Raw genomic sequence first — 17,944 nt, 5'->3', positions numbered from 1 at the left:
GCTGGCCTGTTCCGCGCCGTCTTCCCCGCACCTGGCCCAGGTGGCCGACGCAGGCCCCCAGAAGCCACTCGGGTTCCGCCCTGACTTCGTAATGGCATCTCTACAGGACCCCAGCGCCTCACTCACCAGGTGCCCATGAGGACAGAGAGTGTGTTTGTGTCGTGGGGCCGTGGAACCAAAGAACCTCAGACCGAGGGGCTTCAAACCACAGAGACGTATTCTCTCACCACGTGGAGGCAGAAATCCAACATGAAGGTGTTGGTGGTGGGCCTGTTCCCTCGGGGGTCTCCGAGGGCCCCGGCGGTCCCGGGCTCTGCAGCCCGGTGCAGGGCATGCGTGGGAGCCACGTGGGACCCCGGCCGTGTGTCTTCAGCCACGTCTTCCTCGTCTGAAGATGGGGATCCTGGTGCCGGCGTGGTCGTCACAGGATTCCTGGGGAGGGCAGGGGGTGCTCAGGGACCATTTGGCTCTTACTGTCCTGTGGTTGGTTCAAGCAGAGAAGAGCTCTCTGGGAAAGACGTTCTTGTAGTGGATTGTGGAGGCTGACCCTGAACTTTCTGAACCTGCAACTTCTGTTTTTTCGCAACTCATTCTCATTAGGAAATTTGGAAAACATAGGAAAGTAGATAAATGGGCAAAAAGACACCCAAAGACAATGATTACTCGTGTTTTGGTGTATTTATTTTCAGCCTTCCTTTGTCCCCCACAAGTTGTTTTAATAGTTGAGACTGACCCCGAGAACCATTTTTACAGAGCCCGTGGGGGGCTTGGCCTGGTCAGGTATTGTAAATGGGCCTTACTTTCAGGGCAGGACATAAAGAGTCCGGCAGTGGGTCCTGGTGCGCCGGCGGGACAGGGGTTGAGGCTGCGTGTGAGGGCGGTTAGCGTGTGGGCTGGGAGGGGCGGGCTGCGGGCCGTCTCTCTAGGTGGGAGCCGAACCAGCTGCAGTCTGTGCTCGAGAGACGGCATCCCCCTCACGTCCCTGAGTATTGCAGTCTCTTCCGAGACTTCAGACACAAAGAGGCTTGTTTTGCATTTCACTAGAATGAATCAACCAAAAAGAAAATAAAAAGTCAAAGCTAGGATAAAGAGATCAAATTGATGTAAATATTTTCACCGATTTCCCCATGTTTCCCTCAAGAGGAAAGAACTGAGACTCTGCTGGGGGCCCTAGCTGAACAGGGTGTTTGCCGCGAATCCCCAGTCTTCCCCGAAACCACCGTCCCGTGGACAGATCGCTTCTGAAGCAAATGGCCCATCGGCGGTGAAGGCCAGCTTCTGCGGGCACACAGCAAGAGGCGTGATCAGCAGGGACTTGGAGGAAAAGGAAGCAGGAGGCGGTCCGAGGCAGTGAGGCCTCGCCGTCCAGCAGGATCGGCCGTGGAGGGCGTCAACACCGACGTCAGCGCACAGACGGACAGAGGAGTCGGCGGCACAAGCCCTGCTGGCACGTGCTTGTGAGCGTTTGGTGCAGCTCCCACGGCTGGTTCTGAGTTCTCAGTTGTCTCTTTTTTTGTTTTTTGTGGTACGCGGGCCTCTCACTGTTGTGGCCTGTCCCGTTGCGGAGCACAGGCTCCGGACGCGCAGGCTCAGAGGCCGTGGCTCACGGGCCCAGCCGCTCCGCAGCATGTGGGATCTTCCCGGACCCGTGTCCCCTGCATCGGCAGGCAGACTCTCAACCACTAGCGCCACCAGGGAAGCCCCCTCAGTTGTCTTTTAGTGAAAGGAGTTGTCCCTGCGTGAGCCACTGCTGCTGTGGGGAGGGCCCACAGCCAGGCCCAGGGCTGGCGGGAGCTCTCCCGAGTGGGCGACAGAGCTCCGTGTGACGCAGAGCCTGTACCCGCGGGAGGGTGGGCGTGTGTGTGTGTGTGGCCATGTGGGTATGGGCGAGCGTAGGTGGTGTGTGTACACGTAGTGCGTGTGTGTTGCAGGACTTCAGTCTCCCCTCCCGCCGCCTCGCCAGCGCACTGCTTCCTGCAACAGTGGCGTCTCTGTCCATTTCTTCCTGTTACTCTGGGGGCCCCAAGAGGTCCAGTGACCATCCAGTCACACACTCCCTGATCTGCTGTCCCTGGTGGGTCTCTGGTAGGAACGATGGGGTGGTTGGCCCTTCCCCTGAGGGCATGCTCCACTCTGGAGGACTCTGGGCTGCGTTGGTTGAGTCAGGGGTCCACGGCCACACGTGTCCTTTCTGGGGTCCTTTCCAGCCCGTCCTGCTCTGCGCGCCAAGTGGAAGGGGTCCTCACGGCTGTGTTTCTGAGTCCCAGGCGCCGTTGCTGAGAGCAGAGCGGTGACTCTGGTTTTAGCCCCGCTTGCCGTCTCCCCGAGATCTCAGTGGGGAGAGGGCAGCAAAACTGTCTTCATACTTCCCCGTGAAACCTAGAGGAGGTCAGAAGGGTGTGCTCGGTGGTTTGCAGAGAAGAGCTGGTGCGGCGGGTGGCCAGTCAGGCAGGCCCTGGATGAGGATTGGGGATGAGTTTTATTTGGGAAGGTGACCCCTGGCGGCTCTGGGAGGGGAGGGAGCCAGCAGCCTGGTGGGCAATCAGGATGCAGCGGTGGGCAGCTGGGGCCCCCGAGGTGCTGCAGAGCGTTTGTCCTCAACTCCCGTCCAGTTGTGGGGGGCTGCGCCCCCAGCACCTCCTCGCAGGCATGATGGCCCCTCCTGTGGACAGAGAGCATGCTGGGTGGTGGCCCAGGTCTGGGCGGCCTCCCTGCGTTCCCAGTATGAACATGAGGGTAGAATGAAAGCTTTGCATGCATGGCCATTTTGGCTGTATCAGCTGTTATTGCGATGTTTAGAATACAGATTTTGAGCCCCCAGAATACTGTTGGTTGGTGGAAGAGTCACGTCAGGAGCTCGTCCACCTGCCACGTGGCCTCGGCGGTCCTTTACCAGCTCCCGGTTCCCGGGACATCGGGGCATCCAGGCCACTGTCGCCACCGTGTTTGGAAGGAGCGCAGTGAACCCACAGCTGCCCTCAGTCCCAAGCGGGTCTCGCTTTTGTCAAGAATAAGTCCCATCCAGGTCCGTACTCTTCTCGCCATGACAAGAGGTGACCCAGGGCGTGACCACACCTACCTAGGGGGCTGTCTGGTACCTTCTCCCCAGTGGGGAGTGGGGTGGCCTGTTGCCTTCCAGGCCCTCTGGGGAATTAAGAGGGTCACTGGCGAGTGGGCAGGCCGCTGGTTGGTGTTGACCTCTGGGGACACTCTCCTCAGCGGCTGGGCAGGCACGTTGGCCAAGTTGCCCAGAGTACAGTGTGCGTGACCTTGAGCGAGGTCAGCGTGGTTTTCCCTGTGAGCCCTCTTCTAGGCTCTGAGCATCTCACCTACCTGTGTCCAAGCCATTCTTAGATCAGTGACAGCCAGGAGCTGGGGCGCACGAGGCTCGGGGTCTGGCAGCAGAGCAGGCCCACGTGGCCACCTCCCAGCCAAGTGCAGGCTGGCTGGGGCCTGGCCCCCTGACTGCCATCCTGTCCTCCTCTGCTGGACCCGGGAGCTCGCTCAGCCTCCCGAAGCCCTGCCCCTGCCAGCCCCGGAGACTGGCCAGGCCACCCACGCTGCCGTGTGACAGATGGGTGGAGGTCGCCACGGGCTGCAGCCTGGGCGAGCGCCTCCCTCTGCCGCGGTGGTCTACGCAGCAGCTCCTTCCCACCCTCTGTACTTGAAGCCCGATTCTGCTTGTTTCATTGTGTGTCTTGGGAGGCGACCCCTGACCTTCTTGCTGGGATGACCCTACCGAGGTCAGCGGTCCTTAACTCCCTCCCTCCCTGCCTGCGTCCCTGAGGATGAGGCTGGATGGGTCCAGGTCCACTGGGTGCCTGGCCTTGAGCTCTCTTCCCCATCTGGCTCTTGGAATCTCCCTGGAATGCCTGTTGGAAAATTGGTAACAACCACCTTGGAAGGGCCCCACGGTGGTGGGAAGCCCTGGATGCCTCGTTCTGGAGGTTTCCGCAGGAGGGAAGGGCCGTGCGCACAGGCGTCCAGATGTACAGCGGTTAGTCTCCCCAGCGACAGGTGACTTGAAAGTTTGGTTTTGATGAGAGAGGTTGATGAAGCTTTAAAACAATTCCGCGTGGCCGGGTGTGAAACAGGAGCCCAGCCCTGAGCCTCCGGTCGGCCCCCTCCTCCCGGGGGAGTGGAGGCCCGGCCGGGCTGCGGCCTGGGTGTGCCCAGACGCTCAGGAGACAGACAGCTTTCTGGGGGACCGCTCAGCAGCGTCCGCGCTGGTGGACCCCCCACCTAACACATTCTCTGCCGCCACCCCCGGCGCCACGCGCACCCTCTGCGAGTCTGAACCTCGGTTTGGGGGTTTGGCCCGTTTGTCAGTGGGTTTCCATGTGTGGTTTCTGCAGGAACTTTGCTGTTTAAGTGCTTTTCTGAAACATGAAATTATCTTTTTCCTAACCGAGTGAGATCACTGGCTTTGTGGGGGGCTGGTTCATCTGCGGGGCCGTGTACCTCTGAACCCAGAGGCGGACACTCGGACACGCTGTGGAACCAGGGGCTGCTGGGGTCTCCGGGTGCCCGTGGGCCGCTCTGCATCCCTGTGGATTTCCAAGATGCTGATGTGTCCTGGCTCCCCCATCCCTGAGTGAGCCAAAGGATTTAGAGCCCTCCACTTGCAATATTACTCATGGGCTGGGGTTTACGTCCCACGGGACCAGCCTTCCCGAGAGCCAGGAACACTGTGACGTGGGGCAGGTCCTACAGGTGGAGAGGGCGCAGAGAAGCCAGGCTGGGCACGGGGCACAGCTCGGGGCGTCCACCAGGGGTGCCAGGGGACCGGCCGCGTCAGCCTCCAGGGCCCCTCCTCCTCCTCTGTTTGGAGGAGGTTGGATGAAGCCCTCGCTGGGTTAGTTGGCGGTTGTGTTTTCCAAAGGACCACAGCCCTCTCCTCGACGGGAGGGCAAGCCGAGTCGTCGCTGGTGTTGATCTTTCCTGTGTCCTGAAGCCTCAGAAACCCCGCTGGTCTGGAAGCAAAGCCCCGTTCTGCACACACAGGGGCTGGACCATCTGGACGGAGGGCAGTTTATCCCGCCTGACTCACAAGGAGGGTGTAAAACAGGGGTGCTTCCCCCCACTTCTCCTGCCCTCGGGCCGCGCACCTGCCCTCCCTCCCTCCCCTTCTTGGCACGCCCAAGTGTCCCTCTGAGAAGACACCTGCCACGTGCCCAGGACCCCAGGAGGGAAAGAAGGTCAGCCAAGGTCGCAGGTCCTGAAGGTCGAGGGCCTCGTGACGTGGGCGCGTGACAGGAGGGCCAGGCCTGGGCGACGTGCTGCCACCCGGTCTCGATATTCTTAGAAGTAAGGGGCCCACGTGTTCAGTCTGCACCACAGGTGACATGGCTGCCCCGCTCGCCACGTCCAAGTCCCAGAGTCACTCAAACCCCTCACTGACGTGCCGTACCCCTCCCTGTCCATGGCACTCGGGGTGCGAGCCCCCATTTCTTTCCTTTTTAAAATAGCTCATTTGGGGGGATTTTCTCCTATCAGTACTGGCTTCAGAGCACGCCCTTTGCCCCAGTTCCCTCCTTTTCCACAGGCGCCCCCGTGCAAGTTGCCACAAACCCCTCCATCACACACGGCAGCCGGGGAGGTGTTGCCCGAAGACCCTGGCCCCTCACGGCCTCCCCCGGACCTGGACGCCTCCCCACCCAGCCAGGCCTGAAGGTGGAGTCTTTGCATCTGCTGGTTCTTCCAAGGACCAAATCCGTTCACCCCAGACAAGACGGCAAAGCTGACATTGAAACCAGCCCTGTCGGATCCAACACTGTTTTTCCTTCAACTATATCACGGTGTTTTCAATAGCAGGAGAAAGGACGCCCAAAGGATGCCCATCCCTGTCTTTAATTTCTGCCACCTGCATTAGCGTTCTGGAGGTCAGCGTTCCAGACAGCTCATTATCTATAGTGTATATGTGTCAATCCCAGTCTCCCAGTTTCTCCCACCCCACCCCTTTCCCCCTTGGTAGCCATACATTTGTTCTCTACATCTGTGTCTCTATTTCTGCTTTCAAATAAGGTCACCTATACCATTTTGCTAGATTCCACACATATGTGTTAATAGACGATATCTGTTTTTCTCTTTCTGACTTACTTCACCCTGTATGACACTCTCTAGGTCCATCCACATCTCTACAAATGACCCAGTTTCGTTCCTTTTTATGGCTGAGTAATATTCTGTTGTACATATGTACCACATCTTCTTTATCCGTTCCTCTGTTGATGGACATTTAGGTTGCTTCCATGTCCTGGCTATTGTAAATAGTGCTGCTATGAACATTGCGGTGCATGTGTCTTTTTGAATTATGGTTTTCTCTGGGTATATGCCTGGTAGTGGGATTGCTGGGTCATATGGTGGTTCTGTTTTTCATTTTTTAAGGAACCTCCATACTGTTCTCCACAGTGGCTGTATCAATTTACATTCCCACTAACAGTGTAGAAAGGTTCCCTTTTCTCCACACCGTCTCCAGCATTTATTGTTTGTAGATTTTTTGATACCATGTATAAAATAGACAACTGATGGGAACATAATAGCTCAGGGAACTCTACTCGTGCACTCTGGTGACCTAAATGGGAGGGAAGTCCACAAGGGAGGGGATGTGTGTATACGTGTGGCTGACTCATTCTGCTGTGCAGGAGAAGCTAACACAACGTTGCAAAGCAGCTATACTCCAATAAAAATTAATTAAAAACAAACAAACGAAAAAACCAAACAGCTAGGTATCTGAGGGGAGAAAGTTCACCGTTAGGATTTACAGGATGAGTGAACTATATGCAAACCACCGTCCCTCCAACTTTTTTCTTAATTAATAGATTTTCTTTTTTAGAGCAGTTTTAGATCTCCCAGAGATTGAGCAGAAAGGATGGGAAGTTACCATGGATTTCCCCACTCCTCGTCCCCTATTATTAACAGCTTCTGGTAGCGCGGTGTTTTTTGTAAGTATGAGCCAATGTTGCTAGATTATTATTAACTACAGTCCACAGTGTAGGTTAGGATTCACCCTTGGTGGTGTACATTCTGTGGCTTTGGACAAATGTATAATGACAGGTGTTCACCTCTACAGTCTCAAGCAGAGTAGTTTCAGTGCCCTAAAGATCCTACCTGTTCACCCCTCCCGACCCCCGGCCACCGCTGATCCTTTTACTGTCTCCTAGTTTTGCCTTTTCCAGAATGTCTTGGAGTTGGAATCATACAGTCTGCAGCCTTTTCAGATTCTGCCGCTGAGTAGTGTGTATTTAAGCTTCCCCTGTGTATTTTCACGGCTGGAGAGCTCACATCTTTCTAGCGCTGCGTAATATCCCGCTCTCTGGTGCGCACAGCTTACCTACCCATTGGCCTGGGAGGGCACCTCGGCTGCTTCTAGCTTGGGGCAATTGTGAACGAAGCCACCCCCCAGTTGCCATCTGTCCGCACCCTTGTCGTCCACACCGGACTGAGTTCCCACGGGAGGGGTCTCGGCCTATTGGCGTCCGTAGGCCCGGCAGCCCTGCTGTGTGTGTGTGTGGGGGGGGGGCACCTGGCAGCTACCCCGTCAATAATCATAGAGCTCGACAGTGAGGAAGTGAAGAGAGGGCGTGAGAAGGGAGGGCGGAATCGGCCCTTGTGTCCCTGTGTGGGGATCAGAGCCACATGAGTGATGTTCGTGGGGAAAGCATGAGGATGGACAGAAGCCCGGGAAGCCCAAACCAGTCTCTGGCCACTGCCCAGGCCCCTGGCAGCTCACAGCCACCCTTCTGATCTCCTGAGGTTGGAGCCTGGGGCTGGCAAACCTCTACTCAATTTAAGCTCTTTAAAATGCACATATCAGAGCAATCAGGACCCAAGGGCAGCCAAGTGAAGTTGGTATTTTCCTGTGGGTCCACTGAAGACCACTTAGATCCCAGTCTTCTCCAGGAGCAGAGGGTCAGGGCCGGGGCCGGGGCATGGACGGGGCTTGGGGGCAGCCTCCGCCGTTTCTGCCCCACCAGAAATGGGCTCCCAAAGCCCGTTGTCCTTCGTCAAGGAAAGCCAGCTGCTCTGCTTTGTAGCAGAATCGTTGGGTAAAGACCACATGGCCAAGGGTTCCCGTGGTTAGTCTTCCACAGACCTGGGCACTGCTCCCCTCTGTGGCCCTCGCCCTCGGCCAGGCATCAGGAGACAGGTCCAGCCCCTCTGGTGAGTCACCTCCCCTTCCTGACCTTGGCTGATTTGGGTCAAATGATGGATGAGTGACAGGTTTCATCTTGCAAGTCAGCTGGGATCGATTTATAATGGCTGCCCAGAGCGCTGGGTCCACACTCTGTGATGGATTAGACAGGTCTGACCTGGTGCAGAAGTGGACAGTGGAGTCGCGTTCAAGACTCTGCCATGTGGTCCTCCACGTCCTCAGAGCTTTTCTACACGTCCTCGTGGTTTTTGTTTATGTTACAATCCAGAATGCTGAGTTGGTTGAGTAGGCCAGGAAGAAATTGAGAAGTGGTTAAGTTGGTCTCATTTTTTCCTCTTATGTGGTTAAGAAGAAGAGGATTCTTTACGTTTTTAACATTAACTTGTGACACAGGTGTGCGGAGAACCACGGGATTTTTTGTGTGCGGCTTTGCCTTCGGATGAGGCTTAGAATGTGCTGGTGTGGTGTCTGCCCGTGAATTTCCACGTGTCCTCGATGGCCCCTTCATCCCTTCAGGCTCCACATGGCCCAGTGGCTGGTCTTAGGAGGCCCTGGTACACCAAGGGTGGGTCCGCTGGACAGGCCTGTTCTGGAGCCCACCGGCCTCTGCCCCATCCTCCCGAGCCGTCTGCTCCCCGTGCAGAGCAGAGCTGAAGGCCTGTGCCCGCTGCCAACCCTGGGCCGGTGACCCGGCTGCCCATGGCGCTATGAGTGGTGAGTCTAGGCGCCTGGTCAGCCCAGCCCAGCCCAATCAGTCCAGCCCTGACATTTAGAAGGGCCGTGCTTGAGGAACATTAGGGGAGATTCAAGCCATTCCTCTAATACTTGTGTGATGAGAAGGCAGAGACTGGGAGGGAGGGTCACAGCTGGCAGCTGGGGGCAATGCGGGTTTTCCCACATCTGGTCGGCCATCCAAGGTGTGCTGTCCACTCGCCCTCAGTGTCCATTACACACTCTCTGCAGACCAGGACTGAGAGGGTGGTGTGGTGATAAAGGCAGCTTGGCGCTCGGGGTCCGTGGGATGCAGAGGCGTCAACCAGAAAGCTTAATGAACTCTCTTCAGCGCTGGGACGGGCAACGCGGGACAGCACAGAGGGGTCTCTGCAGACTCCAGAGCCGTCAGCGGGTGGAGGCGTGAACCCTTCCTCATTTGGGAGACGGTGCGTCGTCTGGCTCCTGGCAGCCATGAGGCTCCCTCCAGCTGACTGGGCCTGTTAGAAAAATAAGGACATTGGGGCGTGGAAAGCCCTAGAGCTCCCTGGCCTGTGGCCGCTTCCTGGTTTGCACCAGGGACCCTCAGCATGTCCATGGCAGGGACCCTCTCCTCCCGCAGACCCAGCCTGCACCAGCCTCCTCACAGCCCTGGAACAGCTGTGCATGCACACGTCTGCACACATCTCCCACCAGCACTTCCCGTGCACACGCCATGCATGCACTCACAGGCACGTGTGCTCACACACGCCTCTCACACGCTCGTCCGCTCATGTCCAAGTCTGCACACTGCATGTCAGCTCACACACTAAGCTGGTGGATGTGTATCCACCGGGCAGTGGCAGGGGTTAAAAGCGCTTCTGCGACTTTGTGAGAAGTTTATTTATTGGGACCTGGGAGGCTCAGGAGAGTGGGCCCCAGATGTCGTGTGTCATCGGCCTGTGGGTGACTCTACTGTTAGGGAGGTGAACTTGGGTCGTCTCATCAGGGCCCGGGGGAGGGCCAGGGACACGACCCAAAAGATGGACGTGCCCGTGACAATCCCTGAGTGACACACCAGGCACTGAGTCGCGTCCTGCACATGCGCACAGAGCCACTGCGAGGCCAGAGCCATCTTGGAACTCTTGCCCTACTGAAAGGACATGGCACGGACACACTCATACTCACATAGTCACAGGTCACACTCAAACCGCACTCAGATTCCATACACCAGTGTGTAAGATTTAGTAGAGCTGTTGGCAAGGTGTTAGGTGAGTACGGAATGAAAATTAAGTATATGCCTGGCAGAGCCTCTAAGGATTCAGGGGAGGTGACAGTTCACATGGGTTTTGAAGGATGAGTAGGAGTTTGCTGGGTAGAGAGCATGGGAAGCCTAGAACAGGATGTGTGCAGGGAAGGAGAGCAGCTTGCTGCAGCTTCCGTGGGCACAGGGATGCCTGGGGAGCTTGTTGAAATGCAAGTTCAAGGTCACTTCCTTGACTGGGGTGTCTGGGGTGGGGCCACGGAGTCAGCATGTTTTGTGAGCACCCAGGCAGTTGTGACACAGGTGGTCCCCTGAGTGCCGTGATACAGGCTGGCATGGCTGGGAGGGGCGAGGTGGGAGGGGAGCAGAGATGAGGCTGGAAGGCAGTGGGGGCAGGCGTGACGGGCCAGGTGCCCTGAGGTCTGCACATACCCCACCGTGGGCGTCATGAAAGGTGGGCGTCACCACAGCGGGCGTGACCCACCTGGACAAGGTGGCCAGACTCCCATGGACAGGCTGTGCCTGAGGTTCCACGGGGAGCAGGACATCTGTCCTCAGGGCGGCACACAGTCTGGGCACAAGTGTCCCCAGGCCCACCCCACTGGCATCCTGAGACGCAGAACTCAGGGCAGAGGCAGACATTTTGGGGCAAGGGCTGGGGGGGGTTCCCAGAACCAACCTCGGCAGCTCCAGAGGAGGTGGGCTGGCCCTGACCTTGAAGGATGGCCCCCGTGCTGACGGGCAGCTTCCTCCTCTGCCCGGGGCCACAACTGGGGCAGCTCTGCCCCGTGGACGCCTTTCTGTTGTCACCACCTGGGGGGAGCTACTGGCATCTGGTGGGTGGAGGCCAGGGACGCTGCCCAACACGCCCCTGGCAGGGGACACGGTGGCGGGACACAGTGAGGGGACAGCCCCACAAAGGATTATATCCTTTATGAGTTTCCTCTGGCTGCCGCAACAAAGGACCACAAACCGGGGACTTAAATCAACAGAATTTATCCCCTTGGTCTGGAGGCCGGAGTCCCAGATGACCGTGTTGGGCAGAGGCCCTGGGGGAGGATCCTTCCTGCCTCTTCCGGGAGGTTCTGAGGCTCAGGACTTGAGCACGTCTTTGGGGGGACACGGTTCATGCCAGCCCCCAAACGTCAGTAGTGCCGAGGTTGGAAAGCCCTGCACCGCGTGGAGAAGCCCGTCCCCCGCCCGTAGCAGCCGGCCAGCCCACGCACCCGCCTCCCAGGCCCCCAGAGCGCATCACCGACCCGCCAGGCTGGCTCCGTCTGGCCTCCACCGCAGCTCAGACCCGCCGCGGAGGACCTGTCGCCCCCTCATGCTGTGACTTTGGAGGGGAGGACAAGGGGAGGACAGTTTGTGTGCCCTTCATGGCTGGTGCAGCCCTGGGTGGCGTTCTGGTGGGGAGGGAGGTGGGCAGAGAGCCAGGGGACACCAGAGAGCAGGGTGGGGGTCCTTCCAGAGCACGGTCACCCTGTCCAGCCAGGGGGGCAGGCTGACACGGCCTCCTCCTCCCCCGTTTTCTGCGTGTGCGATTCCGCTGGGCTCCCTCTCCTCCCTCGTGTCCCCGCCCCAGAGCTGTCGAGAGGGTGGCTACACCCCAGAGCAGGAGCGGGGGTGGGGGGAAGGTGGGGGCACGGGGCCTGTAAGCCATGCCCATGCCCAATCGTGGGGGTGCTGAAGGGGCAGGAAGGCTCATGTCCGTAATGAAGCGCAGAAGTTTATTCTGCCGGTTCTGGAGGCTGGAAGGCCAAGGCCAAGGTGCCAGCAGGCTGGGTCCTCCTGAGGCCTGGCTCCCTCCCTAGAAGGCCGTCTTCTCCCTGTGTCCTGACGTGGTCGTCCCTCTGTGCGTCCGTGTCCTGATCCCCTCTTCTCATGAGGACGCCAGTCATGTTGGGTTAGGGCCCCACCCTAATGACCTCGTCTTACCTTAACTGCCTCTTTTAAGACCTTATCTCCAGTAACAGTCACATTCTGAGGTCCTGGAGGTTAGGACTTCAGACATATGCATTTGGGGGGGAGGTGCGTGATTCAGCCTGCAACAGGTCGGTTAGAGGTTCCAGCGTGGCCCCTACCACCCTGCCCAGGCCAGGGTCCTTGACGGCTCAGTGGGGGTCGACCTGCCAGAAGGGTCAGGCCAGTTCCCCAGCGAGGATGCCAGCCACTGCCCAAAAGCATGTGGACTCTCTAACACACGAGGTTTGGCAACCCATCTTTAAAAGCTCAGGGTGTTTACACATTCCTGTAATGAAGGAAAAAACCCAAGAAGCAGAGAGCCAGAGCAGTCATTCACTCTTGCTTTCTTAAGCTGCAGAAGGAGCCAGTTGGGAAATCATGAGTCAAGTAAAATCCTTTAAGGAATGAGCGAAAACAAAAGGAACAAAAGCTGTTTGACTTGCTCACTGAACCCCCGTGGGGAGACGCTGACTGGGGCCGGGAATGTTTACCATCCACTGCCCCCATCCGCGGCCCTGCCCCAGCCTGGGCTGTCTGCATTCCCCTGTATCCGCTCCCCAGATGCTTAAGTCACTGCTTATAATGGCACAAGATGTCAGGAGGTGGCTCTCAGAGGCTGGAAAAACAGTGCAGTGTCCTCGGCCGGCAGCTGACTCACTGGCTCCACGTGGACGCTCCGTCCCCGGGCACCCACCTGAGGCGGACCGTGCTGGTACCATGGACACCAGTGCCAGCCCGTCCGTTCACAGCCTGCGAACTCTGAGCGGTCCTGCGCCCACACGGACAGCACCCAGGCCCTGTCTGCAAGCGGCTTCGGACCTCGGTTGGGATATAAGACGTACACAACTCCTTCTGGAAGTTCCCCTCAGTCCCCCTGGGTGGGTGGGTGCCCCTCAGTTGTGTTCACACTTTGTGCCTGTTCCGTGCTCTGTAGCTGTGTGCTGACAGACCCCCAGAGACTGCACTCCTCAGGGAGAGACGCATCTCATCCAATCTGGGTTCCAGGTGAACACGGGGAAGGAGCATTTCATTCAGCCTTGTGCTCCCAGGGCAAGTGTAGGGAGCAGATCAGAGGAGCTGCTTCATCTGCATTGTTTTTGGATAGATGGATGGGTGGATGAATAGATGGGTGGATGGATGGATGGATAGGTGGATGGATGGGTGGGTGGATGAATAGATGGGTGGATGGATGGATGGATAGGTGGATGGATGGGTGGGTGGATAGGTGGATGGGTGGGTAGGTGGATAGATGGATGGGTGGATGAATAGATGGGTGGGTGGATGGATGGATAGGTGGATGGATGGGTGGATAGGTGGATGGATGGGTGGGTGGATGAATAGATGGGTGGATGGATGGATAAGTGGACGGATGGGTGGGTGGATGAATAGATGGGTGGATGAATAAATGGGCGGATGGATGGATGGATAGGTGGATGGATGGGTGGGTGGATAGGTGGATGGGTGGGTAGGTGGATAGATGGGTGGATGGATGGATGGATAAGTGGATGGATGGGTGGGTGGATGAATGGATGGGTTGGTGGATGAATAGATGGGTGGATGGATGGATGGATACGTGGATGGATGGGTGGGTGGATAGGTGGATGGGTGGGTAGGTGGATGGATGGGTGGGTGGATGGATGGGTGGGTGGATGGGTGGGTAGGTGGATAGATGGATGGGTGGGTGGATGGATGGATAGGTGGATGGATGGGTGGGTGGAGGGATGAGCATAAGGCAGCACCTCCCTGTGACGACCAGGCCATGTTTTGTGCCCAGGGCTTTGGCTTGGAAAGCCCATGATCTGGGAAAGCACAGAAACTGACCTTCCACCAGGAGACCAGGAATTTATTGCCAGTGATGAGAGGAGATCCTCTCTCACACACCACTGCTGAAGAGACGACCATGAACCAACCCCAGGACTTCCCAGAAGACTAGACTTGCCCTCCAGTCCCAGGCATGTGGTCTCTGTGTGACACCGACGGAGTCTCGCTGCTGTGAGGAGCACAGGAGTGTGTTCTGAGGGGACCGCCGCCTTCCGCATGAGGACGTCCTTCCGGGGTCAGCAGAGGCGCTATCGTGGGTGCAGGCCGCTGCAGCACGAGGAGCTCAGGGCGGACACCAGTCAGGGCTCGGGGCTGCCGTAGTGGGGCAGACGTGACTGGTCCCTGCGGCCCGCGGCAGCACCGTCCCTCCTGGTCCTGAAGAGCGGGGACTGGGCCAGGGGGAGGATGCACCGGCTGCAGGCCTTTCCCGCCCTGTCCTCCCACACTCCCCGCCGCTGTCTCCTCCGCGGATCCTGGAGCTGCGTCCGAGGCTGGGAGGTCAGCTGCCTGGGGAAATCAAAGGCTGACGGGCAGTGGTCAGCGCTGCGTTCCCAGATGAGTCACTGCGTGACGGTCGCCTTCCTCCTCCTCCGCAGGCCCGAATAAGTCATCCCCGAGCATCGCTCCCCGTGACTCAAGCCTCCCGGCCTATTTTTAGGCTCTTTCTCTGGATTGTCGTGGTGGCGCGTTTACCCTGGAGCGGAGTTGCTCCGGGGACTCTCCACCCAACCAGCAGCCCCAGAACAAAGAGCAAGGAAATCGGCCAGCTCTGCGACGAGGACAGTGGCAGGCTGGCCACACCACAGGGGCCAAGCCGAAGCGGCGCGTGCCACCTGGACGTCCTCCAGCCGGGACCGCAGGCAGGTGGTGGCGCTTAGCGAGCGGCGGTGCTCCCTGAGTGTCCATGGCCCTGCGGCCCCCAGGGGCCCATCCCTTTCTCCTCTGCCTCCCATGAGGGACTGAGAGCTCCACCTCATTCGTGTGTTCATGTTCCTAACCCCAGCTCTGCCCCCAGAAAAGGCTCGTCAAAGTCTGTATTCTTTCACTCCACATTTCTTGTGCCACTGCTGTGCTAGCTACGGGTTCTGTCCTCAGGGAATTTACCCCAGGAGACAAGCAGAAGCAACAGCGACAGGGATCGTGGTGGGGGAAGCAGAAAGGGCTGGGGCAGGTAGTCACGGAGGACTGCCTGGAGGAGGGAGTGTTGAAGATGAGTAGGTGTCAGCTGGGAAGAGCGGGGCGGGGGGAGATGTTTTGGCACAGAGGTCCCCACTTGAGCGTGCATATGAGTCTGTAGAGCGTCTGGTAAAACACAAATGGCTGGGTCCCATCCCCCGAGCTTCTGATCCATCAGTCAGGATGAAGCCCATGAATTTACTTTTCTAACAAGTTTCCCGTGATGCTGATGCTGGAGTCCAGGGGCCTCACCTTGAGAACCACCGTTCTAGGGAGAGGGAGCCACATGCGCCAAGGATGGAGGTGACAGTGTGGATGAGTGAATGAGTGAATGAGTGAATGTGCTTGGAGTTGCTTTTCCCACCACGGAGTCGGGTCGACGTGGATTCGTCTCTCTCGTACCCAGTGGACAAGGTCACACTTACAGAGCCTGAGGCTGACCACCATGCTGATCCTGTGGTTGAAGGTCAGCCTTGACTGGGTCCCCCGACCCCTAGGCTAAGGCCGGGCAGCTCCCAGGGATGAGCAGAGGATGTGTCTGCGACCCCCAGAGAGGACCGCCACGTGGACAACCCCTCAAACGTGCGGCTTCCCTGGGTCTCCTTCCTGCTGACTCCACCCTCTGTTCATCAAACCCCGCCCTCCCTGTGCTCGCTACTTCCTATACCCCCAGGTTCAGAATGTTGTTACCTGTCATCTGCACCCCCCAGAGCTCGGCATGTTATAGGGGACGAGTGGGTCCAGGACTCAGTGGAGCTCAGGGTCAGGGGTGGCAGGGCAGTTGGGATAGTTACTCTGGACACTTTCCGCGGCAAGAAGCAGGAAGCTGCAGCTCAGCCGCCCGGCACAGGGCAAGCGTCTTCACCAGCCTTGGCTAGTCCGGGTCTTCTCCCCTTGCTACTGGGAGGGCGTGTGTCTTTTTCAACCGAGTGTGATGGGAAAGGCGCAGCTGGCTTCTGAGCCCAGGCAGAAAGCGTCAGCTTCTTCCCTGTTTGCTGGAGCTCCTGGACCACGGCCTGGGCACCCACGAGAGGCTGTGTGTGGGGATGCTGCCGCCCTGTGCGCTGCTCTAGTCCAAGGGGCTCCTGGTCCAGCTCCAGAGGCCAGAGAAGGAGGCCCCACCCCCGATGATTCCAGCCCCATCTCAGCCGAGGCCCCAGGTGTCCACCACCCCGACGCCCACATCCACGGGCACGGCTCAGTGCGGGTTCAAGACTGTGAAGTAACCGAGACCGAGGGCTGCCGCAGCCGCCCAGCTTTGACCGATGGGGAGGCCCTTGCACTGCCTGGATGGAGCCAAAGAGTCCATTCAACAGCTGGCTCCGATTGCAAATGAGGACCAGGTCCGGAAACGGGGGCTTCTGGGCCAGCGAGACAGCCAGAAAGGAGTGTGATGGGCTACTTCTCAGAGAACAGAGAAAGCAGCTTCGGGGCGCCTGAACTTCGCTGAGACGTGGAGAGGCCTTCAGAAGCCACCGTGGACGTTATCAGGCAAGATGTGGCCAAATGTGAAACAGCGAGTCCCTGGATCTGTGTCCAATAAAAGCCTCGAGCAGACGTCCTGGATTTTGCAAAATCCCCACTATGGCTCCAGTTTCTCCAAGGGTTGCAAATGTGCTTTAAAAATTCTTCCAATGAATTTTACTTTATGTAGAATTTATGAAGCTGAGAGTATGCTAGAACAGTGCTGGGGAGGAGGAAGTGGTAGGCTAATTGTGTTACTCTAGAACATCTATGAACTCAGTAGAAAAGAACTGTGGAGCTGGGAACCTTTGCAATCATTTATCTCAATTCCTGCATGTCACCGATGAGGAAGCTCAGGTGGCCAGAGACACAGCCACCTGCACAAGCAGAACAGCTGAGCTGCCAGAGCTGGGGTTGGAACTTAGGCTTCTGGGAGGAGGTGGGGCTCTTCTGTGTTACGAGTCTTGCGTGTGTTTCCTTCTGCTGCCGCCACGATCTTGCCAGGGGTGCCCCCACATGCAGCCCGATTTCCGTGTGTGTGTGTGTGTGTGTGTGTGTGTGTGTGTGTGTGTGTGTGTCTGGATTCTTCATTCTGCCTTTATTGAACCACTTACCTGTCTACACTCCAACACAATACTCTGTTGACTGCTATAGAGTTATAGTAAGACTTAGCATCAGATAATGTAACTCCCTTTTGTGCTTCTTTTTAAAGGTCATTTGGCTATTCTAGATCCTTTGCCTTTCCATATAACTTTTAGAAACAGCGTATTAATTTCTACCCAAAAAGGAAGTCTTCTGTGATTTTGATTGCTTTGAATCTATAGATACTGAATTTGGGGGGAAGACTGACATCCTGAGGGCAGTGAGTGTTTGAATCCATGAACATGGTATACCTCTCCGTTGATTTGGGTCTTCTTTAATTTCTTTCAATAATATTTTGTAGTTTCAATGTAGAATCTTCAGAAGCCCCTCCTTAAGACGTAGGCATGTAAGACATGGGTCCTGTTCTCTGTTTGTTAGTGTCTGGTATTGGAAAGAAGCCTAAAACCTGGACCTCGGCTCCAAGCAATTTAAGACAAGTTGTCATTCGCGCCCAAGTGATATTTTTATGCGTATTTTACAGATGGGGTTTTGGGAAGTTAAATGTCTTGGACAAAGTCCCCCAACTGATCAGCAAAGGAGCCCCAAACCCTGCTCCTACCCATAGGGCTGAGCTTTGTGGAAATAGAGCTATCTGTTTGACACCAAGGAGTGCTCTAGAATCACTTCCCTTTTTTTTTCTTAACACCTTCCCTTCCTTGGCTCCAGAATGAGATTAAACAGAAATGATGGCCCAGAAGCTTCCTTTTGAATCTGCATTTTCTTTTTCTTTCTTTCTTTCTTTCTTTCTTTCTTTCTTTCTTTCTTTCTTT

This window comes from Aethalodelphis obliquidens, unplaced genomic scaffold (genome assembly GCF_003676395.1).
Source record: "Aethalodelphis obliquidens isolate GAN/ISIS:26980383/991018 unplaced genomic scaffold, ASM367639v1 scaffold20, whole genome shotgun sequence".
NCBI lineage: Eukaryota > Metazoa > Chordata > Mammalia > Artiodactyla > Delphinidae > Aethalodelphis > Aethalodelphis obliquidens.
Note: the sequence above shows the minus strand (reverse complement) of the source record.